General features: G+C 41.8%; 1 protein-coding gene across 10 annotated transcripts in view; it reads right to left on the bottom strand.

Moving 5' to 3' along the window:
• The window catches only part of NPAS3 (neuronal PAS domain protein 3), a 678,331-nt gene that overhangs the window by 386,366 nt on the left and 274,522 nt on the right, over window positions 1-17,443 (bottom strand). The gene's annotated exons all lie outside the window — the stretch shown is intronic.

Here is a 17,443-nt window from a genome sequence, read left to right as displayed (position 1 = left end):
GTTCCAAAATTACAGCAGGAAGTGAGATAAAATTCCTTGAAGGTGAGCAAAATCCCTGCTTGTCATCAGAGCTAGTATTCCCATTGGAGGATCCCCCCCCCCCCTCTTCCTGTTCTGGTGACTACCCAAAATTTGGAATTCTCCTTCACGCTCAGTGATAAGTCACCAGGAGAAATAGAGATGGTGTTGGAATAATAGAACTAATAGGTGTTCTAATTCTTCTCCACTCTATCCAAAGTTATACTTTAAGGCCACATTCTGGCACTCGGTCACGTCACTATTTGCTTTTCTTGCACATGCCTCTCTTTGGGAGAGCCCGTTCCACCAAGTAGTTGCAGGACCAGCTCTGGCAGGTCCTTAAGGAGCAGGGTCCACCTGGCTTCAGCTTAGATAGACCATAGAGTGCCTTGCCCCTGTCAGGACACTTGAGGCCCTGGGGGGGTTCAGGGTTTGAGACCCTTTCTTTATGGAGGTGGGACTATTACTGTGCCCTCGTGCATGTTTTTTGAGTGCTGTGATTTCAGAGGCCCATTTTTTTGCTCAGAGGGTTTCGACAAGCACCATACTGTACTGCAAAGCTCCGTTAAAAAAAAAAGAAAGAAAAAATATACTTTAGTTTTTAAATTCTTTGTCTCATATATTCTTGGTAATAGTTCATAAACTGATTAAAATATTCTCCTACTAATGGCTACCTGTATAAACCTGTTAAAAAGTGAAAAAAATACCCTTCTTGGGCAACTGCTGCATGAAAATTATTTGAAAGATATGACACCTGGTGGATATACTGTTTTCTGATGTGAGAACAGACATTCACTAAGATGTGAGGAAGAGTAAAACACAAGTTTTGTACTGTACTAGAAGACAGCAATGTCAGGAATCAGGATATGTAATGAAGAATACAGGGTTTAAATGCTAGCACCTGCTAAGATTGTTCCCATTAAGCTGACCACATTCACATAAAAATCCTGAACTGAATTTTGCCCTGCAGAAGCATCAACTATATAACTGAATTCCATGTAAGAGCATCGTGATTTGCTTTTCACACATTTACTATTGGACCTTCCCTAGCATAAGGCCACGAAGGTGTGGAGACCAGAGAAGATGAGAATGGGAAATGAAAGAGCAATAAGTGCTAAAATTTATTCTGACTTGGTGCGGACTGTACTGAGAGCTGGCAGTAATTCAGCAAATGGATTGCCGCCAATGAGAAAAACCCATTTGCCATTGAAATTAAATTCTAGCTTCATACAACTCAAGTGTACATTGTTCTTCACTAATTCCTGTAGAACTGGCTGTACAGCTGGCTTGCAGCATGGCATAGCCAGGCCACTCATTCAGAAAGAATAATCCCTGAGCTTCATTACTGCCTATGTGAGGTTATTCATCTATTTATTATGTTAAAGGAATCCTGTACTGAAAGAAATACACATGTAACCATTGCTGATCTCTTCTTAACATGCTAGTTGCCTGGATGTCTTGCTGATCCAATGGCTGCACATTTTTTTCCATCACTGACCTGTAACTAGTATCAGGTGTTCTGACTTTGCTTTGACTTCACTTGCTACATGCCTTTCACCTTTCATGATTAGTGACTTTGAAGGTATTGAGACCCCGGACAGCCAGGATAATCGCATTTTTCAGAGATCAGTAGTGACATCCACCTTCTTTTATCATGGTTAGCCCACCAAAAATAGAAATTTCCCAAATGTTCACACAGTGCGGTCAATATACTAAAATGAAACTTAAAATGCAAAAAATATAAAAACACGTTTAAAGCGTATCTCAACCCAAAACCAAAAATGTTTATAAAACATTATACTGCCGCTTATCAGTTCTTATATGTAGTGTTTGCATTCGTTTTCTTTTATTAAGGTTTTTTTCGCCTGGTAATCCTACCAATAACAATCTCCTGTCCTTGGGGGGTGACAGCATTTTTTTTTCTTTGTATTTCTGAAGACGCAATGGTTGCCACCCAGGCTGCACTTTAAACATGCCTGCCTCTGCTCATATCTAATACAAGAGGAGTGTGGAGACTAATGCCCCGTACACACGATCGGACTTTCCGACAACAAATGTTGGATGTGAGCTTGTTGTCAGAAAGTCCGACCGTGTGTATGTTGCATAGGACATTTGCTGTCGGACTTTCCGCCAACAAATGTTTGTGAGCAGGTTCTCAAATTTTCTGACAACAAAACTTGTTGACGGGAAATTCCAAGCGTGTGTACACAAGTCTGATGCACAAAAGTCCACGCATGCTCAGAATCAAGCAGAAGAGCCGCACTGGCTATTGAACTTCATTTTTCTCGGCTCGTCATACGTCTTGTACGTCACCGCGTTCTTGACGTTCAGAATTTCCGACAACATTTGTGTGACCATGTGTATGCAAGACAACATCCTTTGTAAAAAAATCCACGGTTTTGTCGGAAAGTCGGATCGTGTGTACGGGGCATAATAGTTTACTGAAGGAAGATAAAGGTGGCTATACAGTATATGGATTGAACATAGGTGTGCGCAGCCTATGGAATTAGGGTGTGCACCCCAAAGCTCAAACACACACTACCAATCACTCACGATGTTCATTCAGAAAGGGATGGGGTGGTAAATTAAAAATTTACTGGCCCTTCACGCACTCACCCTAAAACATTCTGCAGCAACAGCTGGGGGGATAGGAGAAGAGGGAAGCTGGCAGAGCTGGGGGTGGGGGGGAAGGAGGGGGAGTCAGGTCAGTAGGGGGAATCTGTTCTGCACAGGGTGATTAGGGTGTGCCTGGGCACACCTGGCACACCCAGTGCGCACGCCTATGGGATTGAAATTCTGCTTGTTCAGCAGGGAACAGCCACATTTCAATCCATGTGTAGCCACTGCAGTTGAACAGAAGTTGATCTACGAATCAGCTTCTGCTCAACCTCCTTATCAGATAAGTGCCGCTTGATCAGTGGCTGTAGCCAATGGCTGCAGTGCTGATTTGTGTATTCTGACAGCATGTGGATACAGGACAAATGTGTGGATGGAGGAATCAGTTGAGTCCTTTTCTCCAAAGGAAACAAAAGGATAATGGGTATAACAAAGGTCCACTTAATTTATAAGATACTCTCCTACCACTCACCATATAAGGTGTTGTCACTGTAACCATAAACTGTAGACAAAAAGGAGGGTATCCCAATGAGGGTCATTGGGAAAGCATAACGGTTACTATTGGTAACAAAAGGGCAGTACTACAGTGGTATCTAAACAAAAAATATATTTTATTGGCAAACAGTAAAAGCAACAATGTGTTACACTCTGTTGTAAATTGCAGCTTCACAGTGTCTTCATCAAAGGACAACAAACACGGACATACATGTAACATAACAACATTTATACAAATAAAACACAAAATGTCTGGATGCCTAATTTAGTGCACAGGCAGGATGTCAAGCGATAATAATCGCATGCGTGGCTAATTTAATACAACAATGCGTGTGTAATAATATGTCATCAGGTCTGTAAATTACCCCGGGGGTGTTGAAGGGATAGTGAAACCTCTCTTTGCCAGGTCCTTAATGGGATGATGGTAATATCACAGAAATCATGTGGGGGGTGGGGGGGGGGGGTCTGTGGAATATTCAAGGTGAGAAGAGATTTACTTTATCCATACAGCAGAGTCATGGCTGCATGTAAGGCTCGCTGGTACGTGCCACTGATAACAACAATCATGGGACACATTGTCAATGTCACTGGGATCTCTTGGACATCCAGATACGATAAAAAAATTTCATTTTCCCATTGAGTTAGATGGCAAAGTTTAGTCATCTTCCTCTAATCAAGGGATCAACTGGTAATACATCCTAAAGTAGAGAGAATATATCACAGGCAACTTGTACACTTGCTGTTATTCATCACTATTAATGCAGATTAATTAAATTGTGCTGACAGGTGGAATGTCATCTGCCGCATCAGTGGGAGAGGTAAAAGCAGTGGGTCGGCCAGCAGAGGACTGTCAGTTATGCAAGGGAAGAGGAGTAGATGACAGGAGGAGGCTGAAGGTTTAAGCCATGGTCATATTAAAGTCTAATGCATAAGATTCTAGATATGGCTTAGGTACCTCACCACTGTGAATGCTTTCCTCCAGGCTGTCTTCATTCCCATGTCCTCTCTGCACTTGGTGCCGTATATAATATCGACTCTGCAGGTTTGCTTTCCAAACATGTGGTGTAAAGGGAATCGGTACTGCAAGGACCTGACAAGCTTCCGCTGAATCAATCGCGGCGCAGCTCAGAGTACATTTCCTCCTGTTCACTGCCCGCCAACACAAGCGGGGATGTTACAGGTGGCGTAACGGGCGTTGATGATGTCAACGCGTTTCGCTATGGAAGTAGCGTAGCTTTGTCCGAACGTTAATGGGTCTGTAACCAGCGGCCCTTATAAACAGTGATCTTCTTCCAATGGTCTAAAAAGCTTTAAAGGGACATTAAACATGTCCATTATCCATTGTAAAATATCTCCATTGTCTTCTTAAGGAATTTCTCATATATTTATTTTGATTTATTATGTCAGACGGTATGAATATATAAAAGGAGAAAAAGGGAGATATTTTTGGGGGGTATATTTGGAGAGTTGGAGAAGAACAGAGTATGATATTAATATTCTTAAGATAATCTAGCTATAAAGTACAAGATAGATCAAAGGGCCATCCTGAAAGTATAGCAATTTATATACAGAGTCTTCGGGGGGGTAAAAAGGGGGGAAGAAAGGGAAAGAGGGGAGGAAAAGGGGGGGCAGGGGAGAGGAAGAAAGGGGGGAGAAGAGGGAGGAGAGAGGAAGAGAGGGGAGAGGAGGAAGGTAGGGGAAGAGAGGAAAGCACAAGGAACTATCATCTCAGTTTTTCAGGAAAACCTGGTTTTAGTTCAATATTAAGTCCAACTGGCGTGAGGGACTTCAACCTATATATCCACCATTTTTCCTTCTGGAGCAATACAGGCGGTCCCCTAGTTACAAACATCCGACTTACAAATGACTCCTACTTACAGAGGGAGACAGCAGGAAGTGAGAGGAAATCTACCCCTAGGAAGGGAAATTCACTCCTGTAAGAGTTATTATGGGAAAAAGGTACATCCACTGATGCGTTATCACCAAGGCTTGTTTCCACAACAACCCAACATTTTCAAAATCCAATTGTCATTGGGACAGAAAGTGAGATTTAAAATCTTCTGAACAGGGACACAGACAGCAAAACAAACGTTACAGGGGTGTTAACCCTTCCCTAAACTATCCGAAAAGCTTACAAATATTTTGTTTTGCTGGAGCTACACTTAAAAAATGTACCTGTTCTGACTTACAAACAGATTCAACTTAAGAACAAACCTACAGACCTATCTTGTTTGTAACTCAGGGACCGCCTGTATACGGTTGAAGTACCCCCTTCTTGATGGTAATTTAAAGGGTGTAAATCCCTTTCCCCTTCAAGCCTTCAGGATTAGCACCGTGGGATGACGAAAAGTGTTTTGCCAGAGGGACTCTCTGGGTCTTTCTCATTAAATTCCCTAAGATGTTCGCCTATTCTGACCTTCAGAGGTCTTTTCGTTTTACCTATATAGATCTTCGGACACGGACTTGTGATCATATAGATCTCTCGTGTGGTAGAGCAATTAACTAGATCTCTAACTTCATAGCTGTTTTGTCCTAAAAGCATCCATAAATACATTGGTTCGATCTACAAAGAGGCATTTATTACATGGGTACATTCCCTTCATTTTGAGGTATGCCGGCAACCAGCTTGCATTCGGCTCTTTTACAAATTCAGACTGTATCAGCATATCCCCTAACTGTTTAGCTTGTCGGGCAACCATTTTGGGAGTGCCTCCCACTATGGCAGCTATACTTAGGGTCCTTGTCAAGATATTCCAATTCTTCTCTAGGACGGTACATACATTATTCCATTGGGCACCATAGTTTGTTATCAATCTTACTGCATTTGAGTTTGGTTGTTCCTTCTTTTCTATTTTATTCTCCATTGACAGAAGATTTATGGGAGTATCGGAATCTTCCATAAAGATCAATTTCCTCTTTTTTAAGGTCACTTTTTTAGTGCAATTTCTTTTTATCCTTAGGAACTGGCCTACTGGAATACAATTTTTTAGCCATGGAGGGTGGTGGCTGTCAGCTCATAAGAGAGTATTTGCTGCTGTCTCTTTGAGCCCTTGCACACTGGGGCGGTTTGCAGGCGCTATTGCGCTAATAATAGCGCCTGCAAACCGCCCCGAAAGTGCCGCTGCATGTATTCCTGTGTGAAAGCCCCGAGGGCTTGCACACTGGAGCGATGCGCTGGCAGGACGGTAATAAAAGTCCTGCTAGCAGCATCTTCGGAGCGGTGAAGGAGCAGTGTGTATACCGCTCCTTTACCGCTCCTGCCCACTGAAATCAATGGGACGGCGCGGCTATACCGCCGGCAATGCGCCTCTGCAGAGGCGCTTTGCGGTGGTTTTTAACCCTTTCTCGGCCACTAGCGGGGGGGTAAAACCCCCCCGCTAGCGGCCGCATACCGACGGTAAAACGCCGCTATTAATAGCGGCGTTTTACCGCCGACGCCGCCCCAGTGTGCAAGGGCTCTTTGAGGAATGTCCTAGTGCAGATCCGTCCCTTCTCCATGGAAATCCATAGATAAAGGAAAGAAATCTGCTTCCGATCGTATGTGTGTGAGGCGTATATTCCTTATATTATCATTGAGTTGATCTAAGAATTTGTGTAGGTTTTCAAGGACGCCTCTCCATAATAACAGCACATCATCAATATACCTTAACCACGTATGTACGTGGTCTTAGTACATCGACGAGGTCAACGCCTCTTCTTCTTCCTAGAGGCCTAGATGGAGGCAGGCATAGGCGGGTGCCCACACTGCCCCCATAGAGGTACCTCTTATTTGTTGGTAGTAGTGAGTGGAGCCAAAATGTGGGTAATATAGGTCCAGAAAGATTTCTACTACCCTTACCCCGCATGTATGGGCAATTGAGGTGTAGATACAATATATCGCACTGCAATTGTGGCACACCTCGTCACATGAAGCATGTCTCCCAAATGAAGCCACTGAACTTTTTTTAACAAAAAGCTTCACATGATGTGGTTTGATGCAATTTACCGCATGACAATAACGGCAGAACCGCATCGCGTTTTTAGGTGCCATTTAAATTAATGATATCTGAATTGTGTGTTGTGCAATTTGTCATTTACACCTATGCGTTTTGAAATCACGGGCAGAATCATGGTGATTCTGCCCCCGATTCAAAATGCCCAGGTGTGAATGCAACCTAAGACTGTTTTATGCTTTCAGTTCAACTCACAGGAAGTGACAAGGACATTGCATTTTTCGCAAGATCAAAGAGTACTTTCTGTACTTCATGAAAATGTTCTTGAGAAAATAAAACTAATGCAACCACTGCATCTAAGTAGTGGTAGTCTGCCATATATGAAAAATTTGTTCTTGAGTTTAGTTATGCTTTACATGACAATAAATGACTATACAGTTTACATTTTCAGATGTGTCACAGACTCAGTGGCTTAGTAGTTAGCACTAGCGCCTTGTAGCTTTGGGGTCTTTGGTTCATATCCCAGTCAGGACATTACCTGTGTGGAGTCTGCATGCTCTCCCTTTTCTTTGCGTGGGTTTTCCTCCTTAATCGGCTCCTATCTAGATTGGTCCTTTGTACTGTACATGTGAATGTGTATGTATGCATGTGATACAGAGACCTTAGATTGTAATCTCCTTGAGGGCACAGACAGATGTGAATGTGTCAGGTATCCATACAGCACTGACAAAGGGCTGTGTACATTGCCAGCACTATATAAATACCTGAACTAAAAAATAAATGTGTCAATGTCCACCAAAGATTAATTTGCTGCATTGTCTATAGGAACCTGCATTGTCTATAGGAAGAGCATCCCTGTTGTGTCCTATTATTAGCAGTGATCTTATTCCTTTTCCAAGAAGTTGGGAGTTCAGATGCATAAGGGAGGACTAGAGCTGCACGATTTTGGCTAAAATGAAAATCACAATTTTTTTGCCTAGAATAAAAATCACGATTCTCACAGTGTAACATCTTTTTTCACTCATTCATTAAAGTGTTTTTTTTTTTTTTAAATTGCGTTTGAAAGACCACTGTGTAAATACGGTGTGACATAAAATATTGCAACAACCACCATTTTATTCTATAGGGTCTCTGCTAAAAAAAATATATATCATGTTTGGGTGTTCCAATTAATTTTCTAGCAGATAATAATGATTTTTACTTGTGAGCAACAAATTTCAGAAAAGGTTTGGTCTTTATGGTCAAACTTCCTTCATTTACACTCCGGAGTTCTTTCCTTTGATAACAGAATGAAAATATACTTTGTTTCTACTTATTCTGTGTTGTGCTAAAACTTGGCAGGCTGCCTGGATTTTTTTCCCCAAGCTGTGAGAACTCTCTGCACTTGGAATAGAAAGAATCGTGACATGCTGTTTTGAAGATCGGGAAAGGAAAAAGATTGTGATTTTGATTCTTAACGATTAATCGTGCAGCTCTAGGGAAAAAACAAGTTTCTCAATTCTGGAATACAAACACTTTAATACAATGTGTGCATTTCTTATATACAACCAATAGCAAAGTGTATATAGCATACATCTTATCCAGCAATCTTGTGTTCTCTGTGTTCATGGAGCCAGGAGAATTCTGTTCTTCTAATCCACAATGTAAATAGTCAATTCAGAATGCACTTACATTATGATTATAGGTTACTATAATGAGAAAATTAAAGTACATACACAACATATATAAAGTTTCACTTGCCCTGCACTTACACAACAACCAAAAAAATCAAGATAAATTTATGGAAACATGGAGACACATTTACCCATAAAAGTAAAATGTTACAATTCTCTGAACACACATTGGACAATATGGGACCACATATATCAAGACAATAAAAAACAATACCATAAGTGTCTTACAATCCTTTCATCCCCCCCATACAATTCCTTCAGGAAGATTCACTAAAGTGACTTGAGTCCCTTCCAGCATGATGAATTCATCCCATCAGAGACATAATCAGCTGGATTACAATATAGCACCAGACAACAACTCGTTACATGTATCTCCGCAGACTAAAGCGAGGGTGTTCCTCCTACTCATGTTATAAAACATGAAAAATACATGCTCTAAAACTCATCTAGCTGGAGAAAAAAAGTGTATTCCCACATCTGAGAGATGGAGACGTCAAAAGTTATTATGCTTGAAAAATAATTTCTAGGCTTCAGTACCCCTGACAGTACAGCCTGGCAAGCAGGTCTCTGCAGACAGCCGAAGCGCACAGCATCATTATATATGGAGATTGAAGTAGGAGAGCTGCCCAAAATGGAAGCTTTGTGTTCCAGGGACATCCAACAACAATGTTCCTCCCAGCAATAGGAGTATCCACAGTTAACTTGAAGCATTAACATTTATTCTTTTTAACATCTTCATGACTAGAAGGTTTACATCCTTCTTTACATCATTTTTGTTTCGCTTGGTTTCATGAAATGAAAAATGTGCAGGCACAATGCCAAAGAAAGCCCCGCCTGCCCTATTATAGCATTGGAAAGTGAAAGTTGGCTAAAGAATTGTATAGTCTTGCCTTGTAGTCTGATCGTTGTGACCTCTATAGTCAATGAGTAAAGGGTGACCACAGCATGGTGGTTACACTCTTCTGTACATGGTCATTTATACATTCCTAAAGGCAGTCAATATGAGAAGGTAGCCAAGGACATCATATACAGGCAGTCCCGGGTTACGAACAAGAGTTTTGTAGGTTTATTCTTAAGTTAAATTTGTATGTAAGTTGGAACAGGTACATTATTTAAGTGTAACTCCAGACAAAAAAAATATTCCAGATAGCATAGGGAAGGGTTACCTGGCCATGCAGTGATGTGGGATTGCTGAGAGGTCTGCCGGACAGTAGGTGGCAGCATGCAGGGAGCAGCAAGATGGCTGCCCGGTGGTTTCTGGGATCAGCGTGACGTCACACCGCCTCCGTTCTTAAGTACGAATCATATGTAATTTGAATGCTTGTAACTTGGGGACTGCTTATAAACATCTACAGGCACCCAGATTACGGTGTTATTCCAGACAAACCTATTTTGTAGGAAGAGTGAGGAAGGAAATTTTCATTGCTGCCTTTGTTCCTACAGGGAGGATGTTCCCTCCCTTTCACTGTCTCTACATCTGGTACTGGGAGTAATGTCTTCACGAGAAGACAATCAGCAATAAGATTTTAAAAGAGGTCCTGAACATATTTCCACCAAATGAGACAATATACAGGATATAATGATAAGGGGTTCAAGAAACTAAAAGGCCCTTACTCTAATTAGCACCTACTACAGTAAAGCCTTCTTAAAACAGATGTCGTTCACATGTTTCATTCCATATCCCAAAAATAAGAGGATCATTCCCCATTTTAAAAGAGTGAGTAGAGCCTGCAATAACCTCTATGGCTATACTGTCATGTTGGGTCCCAAACCCTACTCTATAGAAGCCATGGTTACCGTACACTGCACTGATGATGGCCAAAGAGTCTGAAACAGCTCTGGGCAGTTTTGAACAAATGGTTCTATAATATGAAACTATATGTACACTATATATCAGCAGTTCTGGATGTGCATCTAGCTGGAAGGGTGAAAGGCAATGATTTGCTTGGCTCCATCCACTCTCCTGGAATGGGGATAATCTTCTTATTTTTGGGATATGTGATGGAATGAGACATGTGAATAACTTCTGTTTCAGGCAGGCTTTACTGTGAATCTCCACCAAAGAAATAGTTTTTATTGCTGTCCTGGTCTCCATTAGAGAGATTTTCCCTAAAATTATTTCCTTTCAAGGAGATGATGAAAAATCCCCCACAGAGACACAGAGGGTATTACAAAGTCAAACAGAAGCTCAAACCCTACCCTTCTCTGCCCTAAACAAGAGAAATAGCCTTGGCAAAAGTCACACCCGAAAGCCTGCTACAGACGCTTCGAAACTCAGCCGGTTCAACAAGAACCGGCCAAGATTCAAACCATGTATGGGCATGCTGAATGTACCAAGTTGATCAATCGATCAACTTGGGCACAACCAGCCTGCCGAATTTTACATTCAATTATCGCTAGTGGCTGGTAAAGCCGCTAGCAACAATCACTGTGGTTGCAGAAAACAAATTTGCTGTGTGTATGGCCTGCCTAAGAGTATAGCAGATAACCTTGTGGAACCCCTCTTACAGGGTAAGCTTTTTAGACATGTTGAAATTTTGGCAGCCTGTGATTCTCCACAAAAAAAGAGGAGTATGCAGGGATCCAGGTCATTAAAATATAAACTTAGGACAGTCATGCAGGCTTCTGTGTTTTTCCCAAGGTGGCCACATTTGCTAAAATCTGCAAAGAAACCTAAATACTATGTATACTGTACAAGCCTAGTTCACATCCACTAAAAACAGAAGAGTATGTGAGGCTAATTGCAAGCTGCAGTCTGATGAGTCTATAGGAGGACAGAAGACCAAGTGCCCAATACACCCCTGCCCTTCGGGTCCTCTATAGATGCTGCACCTGTGAGCTATACCATCCTTCCAGCCACTGCAATGAGCAGTGGCTGGAAGGATGTATCAAAGTCAAGTCCCGCATGTCAGCCCCAATTTCACAGACATCTGTGCGGGTTTCTGTACAGATATCAATGGAAATTGCAAACTTAAATTGCAAAAAGTAGTACAGAAACTACTTTTTGAAATCCGTGCGGTGCCGCAAATGCGTCGTTGCACTAATTAGGACAGTGTCATTTCCGGCAATTGCCGCCGATTTGACATGTCAAATCGCATGTCAAATCGCACCAGTGTGAACCAGGGCTAAATCTAGATGATCCCAGAAACAAAGCAGTAAGAGGATATCTCTCAATAGAGAGGAGAAATCCCCTCTTAGGCAGTGGTCATCAAAACACATGATTAAAAGAATACCCCTCACCTCCTGTTCAGATGACAACTGTAAAATTTTGGTTTTCCATAGTGACAGAACATAACCGCTCAGAATAGGTGTCCCCATTAAAGGATTCCCCCTAAATTCCTGTTCTTGGTGATCTCTTAGACAGTTGTCACCGGAACAGGTGTTTTTCCTCCCCTTCTGTTCTGGTGGCAAATTAAAGTTTTTAGATTTCCCGTCACTGTCTGCTTCAATGACAATCATGACCAGGGAGGATGACTCTTCGCAGCAATAAGAATAAAAACCTTAAAGTACATGTGAGCACTCATCTTGTAAATCAACCCATTCAGTTTAAAACAGAAATGAAAGGCATATATATATATATATATTGTGGCGGGGCGAGCCAGGTTTTGCAGAGAACAGCCACACTAACGATGCAGGTGTTCTGAGTTTATGTTAGTGACAGAGATAGAGGTCAGTGCCCTACCCTCCCGAGGGGGTCAGTGATTGCCAGCGAGCTGTGAGAGGTGCACGTTGCACCATATTGTCCAGGACAGGACAGATTGAGGCACGAGCCTGAGAGAGAGACAGTCTGGGATGCTGCAGAAAAGACACAGAGCTGAGGTTCAGCATGTGTGCATGAGCACTGGATGTGTTTGATGGTCAGGAAGACCAAAACTACTAAGTTGAGCAGTAAAGCTGTGAAGAGAGCCATGGTACAACAGATACATTTCTGGAATATGAAATGTTGGGGTAACATACTCTTTAAAGTGGTTCAAACCATTCTCTACTCTGTTCAAAACTAAACAAAAAGATTCTACAAAGAATGGTTAGAAGTGTCACTTTTTCTGGTATTTTAGAGTGTTTTGGATAAGTTAAATGCAGTAAAACACACATTTATGATGTTATAATGTGAATCCAACCTTATGACTCCATCACACATTTGAGGCTCTGCAGCCTACTTTGTATAAAATGACAGTTCATATCCCTTCTTCTGATGAATGAAGGGAGGTCCAGCTTTCTGCAGCCTACACAACACAAACTGGTGAAGTAGAAGCTTATTGGGAAGGAACAGGGCTGTGGGCTAACTGGTCTCAGATATAAAATAAATGTCTCACAATGTTTAAAGGAAACCTTTAGCACTACAAACATAGAAACTCCAGTTACTGCTACCTTTGTAAAAAAAATGCATGCTCCAGGGCCATTCTTCTAAAGTAAGTGAAATGGAAAGCACTTTTGTGAAGAACATTGTGCAAATATAAATATAAGAGTATTTTTTTAAGCAGCAGTATAGTCATGTTTAGGCCATACCACAGCTTTATAAAGGGGCTCCCTATTCTCACATACCAGGCACAGGTATAGTCATGCTACAGGTTGCAGGAAAGAAAATCTCTCAATTCCCCCATCAACACAGTCAGTGTTGATGGGAGAATCCCTCCCACTGAGCTATTGTGTTCTCCTAGGGGATGGGAGACCTGTCCCTGCTTGGAGAACAAAGTGATTATTGCTAGTGGCTATAGCCGCTGGCAATAACTGCATGCTAGAAATCCAACATGCAGATTGTACCCAAGTAGATCGATGGATCACCTTGGGTACAATCAACCTGCCTAAACATGGATCGATTCTCAGTCAATCCCTGCTGAACTGGCCAAGATTCAAACATCTATGAATGGCTTTACCAACTAACACAGCATGTAGGATGTTACCACCAGTGGCGGCAGGTGCTGAATATTTTGGGGGGTGGCAAACAACCCCCCCGGCGGGTCTAACAGGAGGGCGGGGATCCGTGCCTTACCTTCTGATGATGAGGCAGTGCTGGATCCTGCAAGTGGCTGTTGCTGTCCCAGCGCCCGCTGCTTCTTGCTCCAGCTGGTAACGGGTCGCCGATTCTGACAGAACATCGGGGCCATTGCTTCTCCTCCCGGACGAACAGGAAGTGGGTCCTAAGACTCCCTGGCCAATCGGGTCTCACAATCCGCTTCCTCATTGGCTGGGAGGAGAATCAGGAAGACAATAGCGATTCGCTATTGTCACACAACTGGGTGGGGTTTAGGGCGCAGTGCTCTGTGCCCCAAGCCCATGCTTTTTTGAAGCAAATTAGAGCCTCAGGCTCTAATCATGTGCTTCTAAAAAAAAGAAAAACCCATTGAAATCCATGCGTCTGGCACCCTGCATGTAGATTAGGGGTCAGACACATGTATTAGGGGGGCGGCGCCCATGCACTCCTAATGGAGTGTCCGCCACTGGTTACCACTAAATCTAATGACACATGCATAGATTTCTCTTGTACTGTACACGAGCAGAACAAGAGTAATCTAATAGAATCTCCCCTGTTAATAGTAACCAAGCAGCCACAACACCCATAAGTGCTTGAGTATTGAGTAAACGGTGACAACATCTCATAGGATGCAGTCACTACTTGGCTGTAAATTTTCTACCTGGCACCTTCAATTTTTTTAATCCAAATTTGTTTGGCCGGGTGGTGCCAACAGGACCACCCACAGCTCAAATTTTAGCCATATTGTCAGGAATCCATTGAAATTCAAGCCATGCATGGCCAGATGAAGGGGGAAAAGTTTGACAGATAATGTATGTAAGCATTCTAAAGTAAGGATGTAGGACACATCTGCTATAGAACACTTCCCATCTTATAATGTCCATGAGGAATCTAGCCACCCTTGCTGTGATAAGAGACTGATATGGCAGAAGACAGAAGCTTGTCCTAATATGATTCCAAGATTTATAATACCACCGCTACCTTTCACAGCAATGTATAAAATGAGGACACACAGGAGCTATAAAACTGACATTAAAATTTTCATGATAACAAAACAATGACATATTATGCTGTTTGAGCAATATGTGCTATATTGAACTGAAACTTTTTTCAGTTTTGGATACAGTGAGACAGTATTATCACATTTGTTAGTTTTAATTGCTGTCCAACTCCATCTTATTTTGTGTAATCAGGATAAAGGTGAGGCAATATCTCTCCAAAGGGGAGACAGCAACACATGTATTTGTCAGCAAAGTATAAGAGGGTTAGAGATTCTTCTTCCATTCCCGTCGGTCTCTGGAAGAGTTGGGACCGGTTGTGAGACGACTCAACACACTGGACCACAGGCAACCATAAAACCCTACAAGAGGTTCTAACCCTTCCGTACACTATCCAAAACCCACAAAAAGCATTAGTTGGGGTTCTACACCAATCCATTAGTAATTAAATTAAAGTTAAAAAAATTGTTATTTTATAAAAAAACAAAAAAAAAACAAATGGCATTCCCTTTATTGTATATAATGGTATTGATAAATACCAAGAAATAGTTCTGATTAGTGTGTGTGTGATAGGGCTGGGCCGATAGAAGTGAATTGGTTCTGACGGATGTACAGTAAAGTATTTTTTCCTTCAATGAAGATCTGTGATTAAAATATGGGTATAGGTAGACCCTGTTCTTGTCCTAGGCTGCTACCTCTCTGATAGCGACATAAGATTCTCTAGCCAAATGGTAATTTCTTGGATCTATATAGAGCAGCACCTGGTGCAAGTTCTACTCACTTAAAAGACTTCTTTAAACCCTTAATAGTTAACAGCATCAACTAAATCCAATGCGTTTCGAGGAAAAAGACCTTCTTCCCCTTTTTCAGGGTGTGACAAGTCACTGTAAAAGTGGCTACACATTATACAATTTTCTTGTTCAATTTCCTTTAGATTTACCTTCAACTATGTAGTACAACGGCATGCCGGATTGGATACATTTTGAGTTTAGTTTTAAACTCATATTATATGGTTTTGTTAAATCTAAAGGAAAATTGTACAATGAAAATTGTATAGCCAGCTTTAATAAAATCACAACAGAATGCACAAAGGCACCTGTGTTAATGAAGATGCAGGGGTAAGGTGGACACTAACCTAGCCATCAGGTGAAGAAGGGGGAGGCTTTTCTTCCCCCAAAACACGCTGGCTGTATCTAATGCTCTTAACCATTAAATGTTTCAAAAAGACCATTAAGATAGATGAACTTTTGTATCAGGCTCCTTGCCGACCACATTCAATAACTGGTTCTCGCCAGCTCATTAGATTGTTTTAAAAAGGAGCTGGATGCATTCCTAAATGCATGAAATATAACTGGATATTAACATTTATAGGTAATAACACCAGAGACTGTTGATTCAGGAGATGTCCAATTGCCTTCAGGGGATCAAGAAAGATTTTTTTGCCTGCTGGAGAAAACTGGACCATGCTTTTTTTTTTTTTTTTGCCTTCCTCTGGATCAACTGTGAGTATAGGATTATGTATATGGAGGTTTTCTATTTATTTTTCTTTTGGTTGAACTCGATGGACTTGTGTCTTTTATCAACCTATCTGACTGTGTGGCTACCAGATGGGTTTAACATCTGTGTTACTTGGAATTTAGTTTATCATCTTTTCAACCACATCTTCTGCCTTACCTAACTAAAAATTGGACCAAGACTCACAATGCCTACTACCAGCACCAATAACAGGTTCGAGCTGCTTCCATTAACATTCTCATCTCATGAGTAGTAATATCCAGTAGCAAGTTTAAACAAATAGAGCACTGAGCAACACTGGTGCCAGGAACTCATGCCAGACGTGGCTACTAGGACTTTGCTGGCAGCTCAATGTTTGACTGTAAATCAAAAGCAAACCTATAATTTAGAGGGAAACAACACAGAATGGAAGCTTGTCACAGCTACACCATGGATGTCACTATAGAGGTAATTACAACTATTTCTAAAATTAGCATTTTACATAAGAAACACTAATGTAAAGCAGCAATTAAATATTGGATAATTACACTGTGTAATTTTATTTTCTTTGATTTGACAGTTTTGTTTCACCAAGACACTTCATGTTCTCAATTTCTCTCAGTCATTTAGACTTCACTGACACTGTCATCATTTCACGTTCTCATTCCCTGACACTCACACTTTGTGGGGCTTTCTCAGAATGGTGATATTTCCCTGCCCGGTTTGCCACTTCTACCCCTAAAGTCATGCTCTCTATGAACCAATAGATTACTTATTTTTCTTCAAAATATTAAAGTGCTTGTACAGGCTTAAGGCTTATTATCCTCATTCATTCTATGCATGAAGATAAAAAACCTTTTGTGTGCAGCACCCCCCCCCCTTTTATACTTACCTGAGCCCCATCTCGATCCAGCGATGTGCACAAGAGCAGCAGCTCTCCTGGGTTTGTCTGGCCAGTGGGGAGGGAGCCAGACACACAGAGGCAGCTCAGGAGTGAGCACACACGATTACCCCCATAGCAAGTGGCTTGCTTTGGGGGCGGGGGGGGGGGGGCAGGAGTGCCGGCGGGGGACCCGAGAAGAGGAGAAGGATCGGGGCTGCTCTGTGTAAAACCATTGAAGAGAGCAGGTAAGTATTAGGATTAGTATTAAAATAAAATACGAGCCTTTAGTATAACTTTGAATAGAAAGGATAGGATACAGTATGCTGAATGGGTACATATTAAAGTGGATATAAACCCTCACC

This window comes from Aquarana catesbeiana, linkage group LG13 (genome assembly GCF_042186555.1).
Source record: "Aquarana catesbeiana isolate 2022-GZ linkage group LG13, ASM4218655v1, whole genome shotgun sequence".
Taxonomy (NCBI): domain Eukaryota; kingdom Metazoa; phylum Chordata; class Amphibia; order Anura; family Ranidae; genus Aquarana; species Aquarana catesbeiana.
The sequence above is the reverse complement of the archived record's forward strand: the minus strand, read 5'-3'. Positions and strand labels throughout refer to the sequence as shown.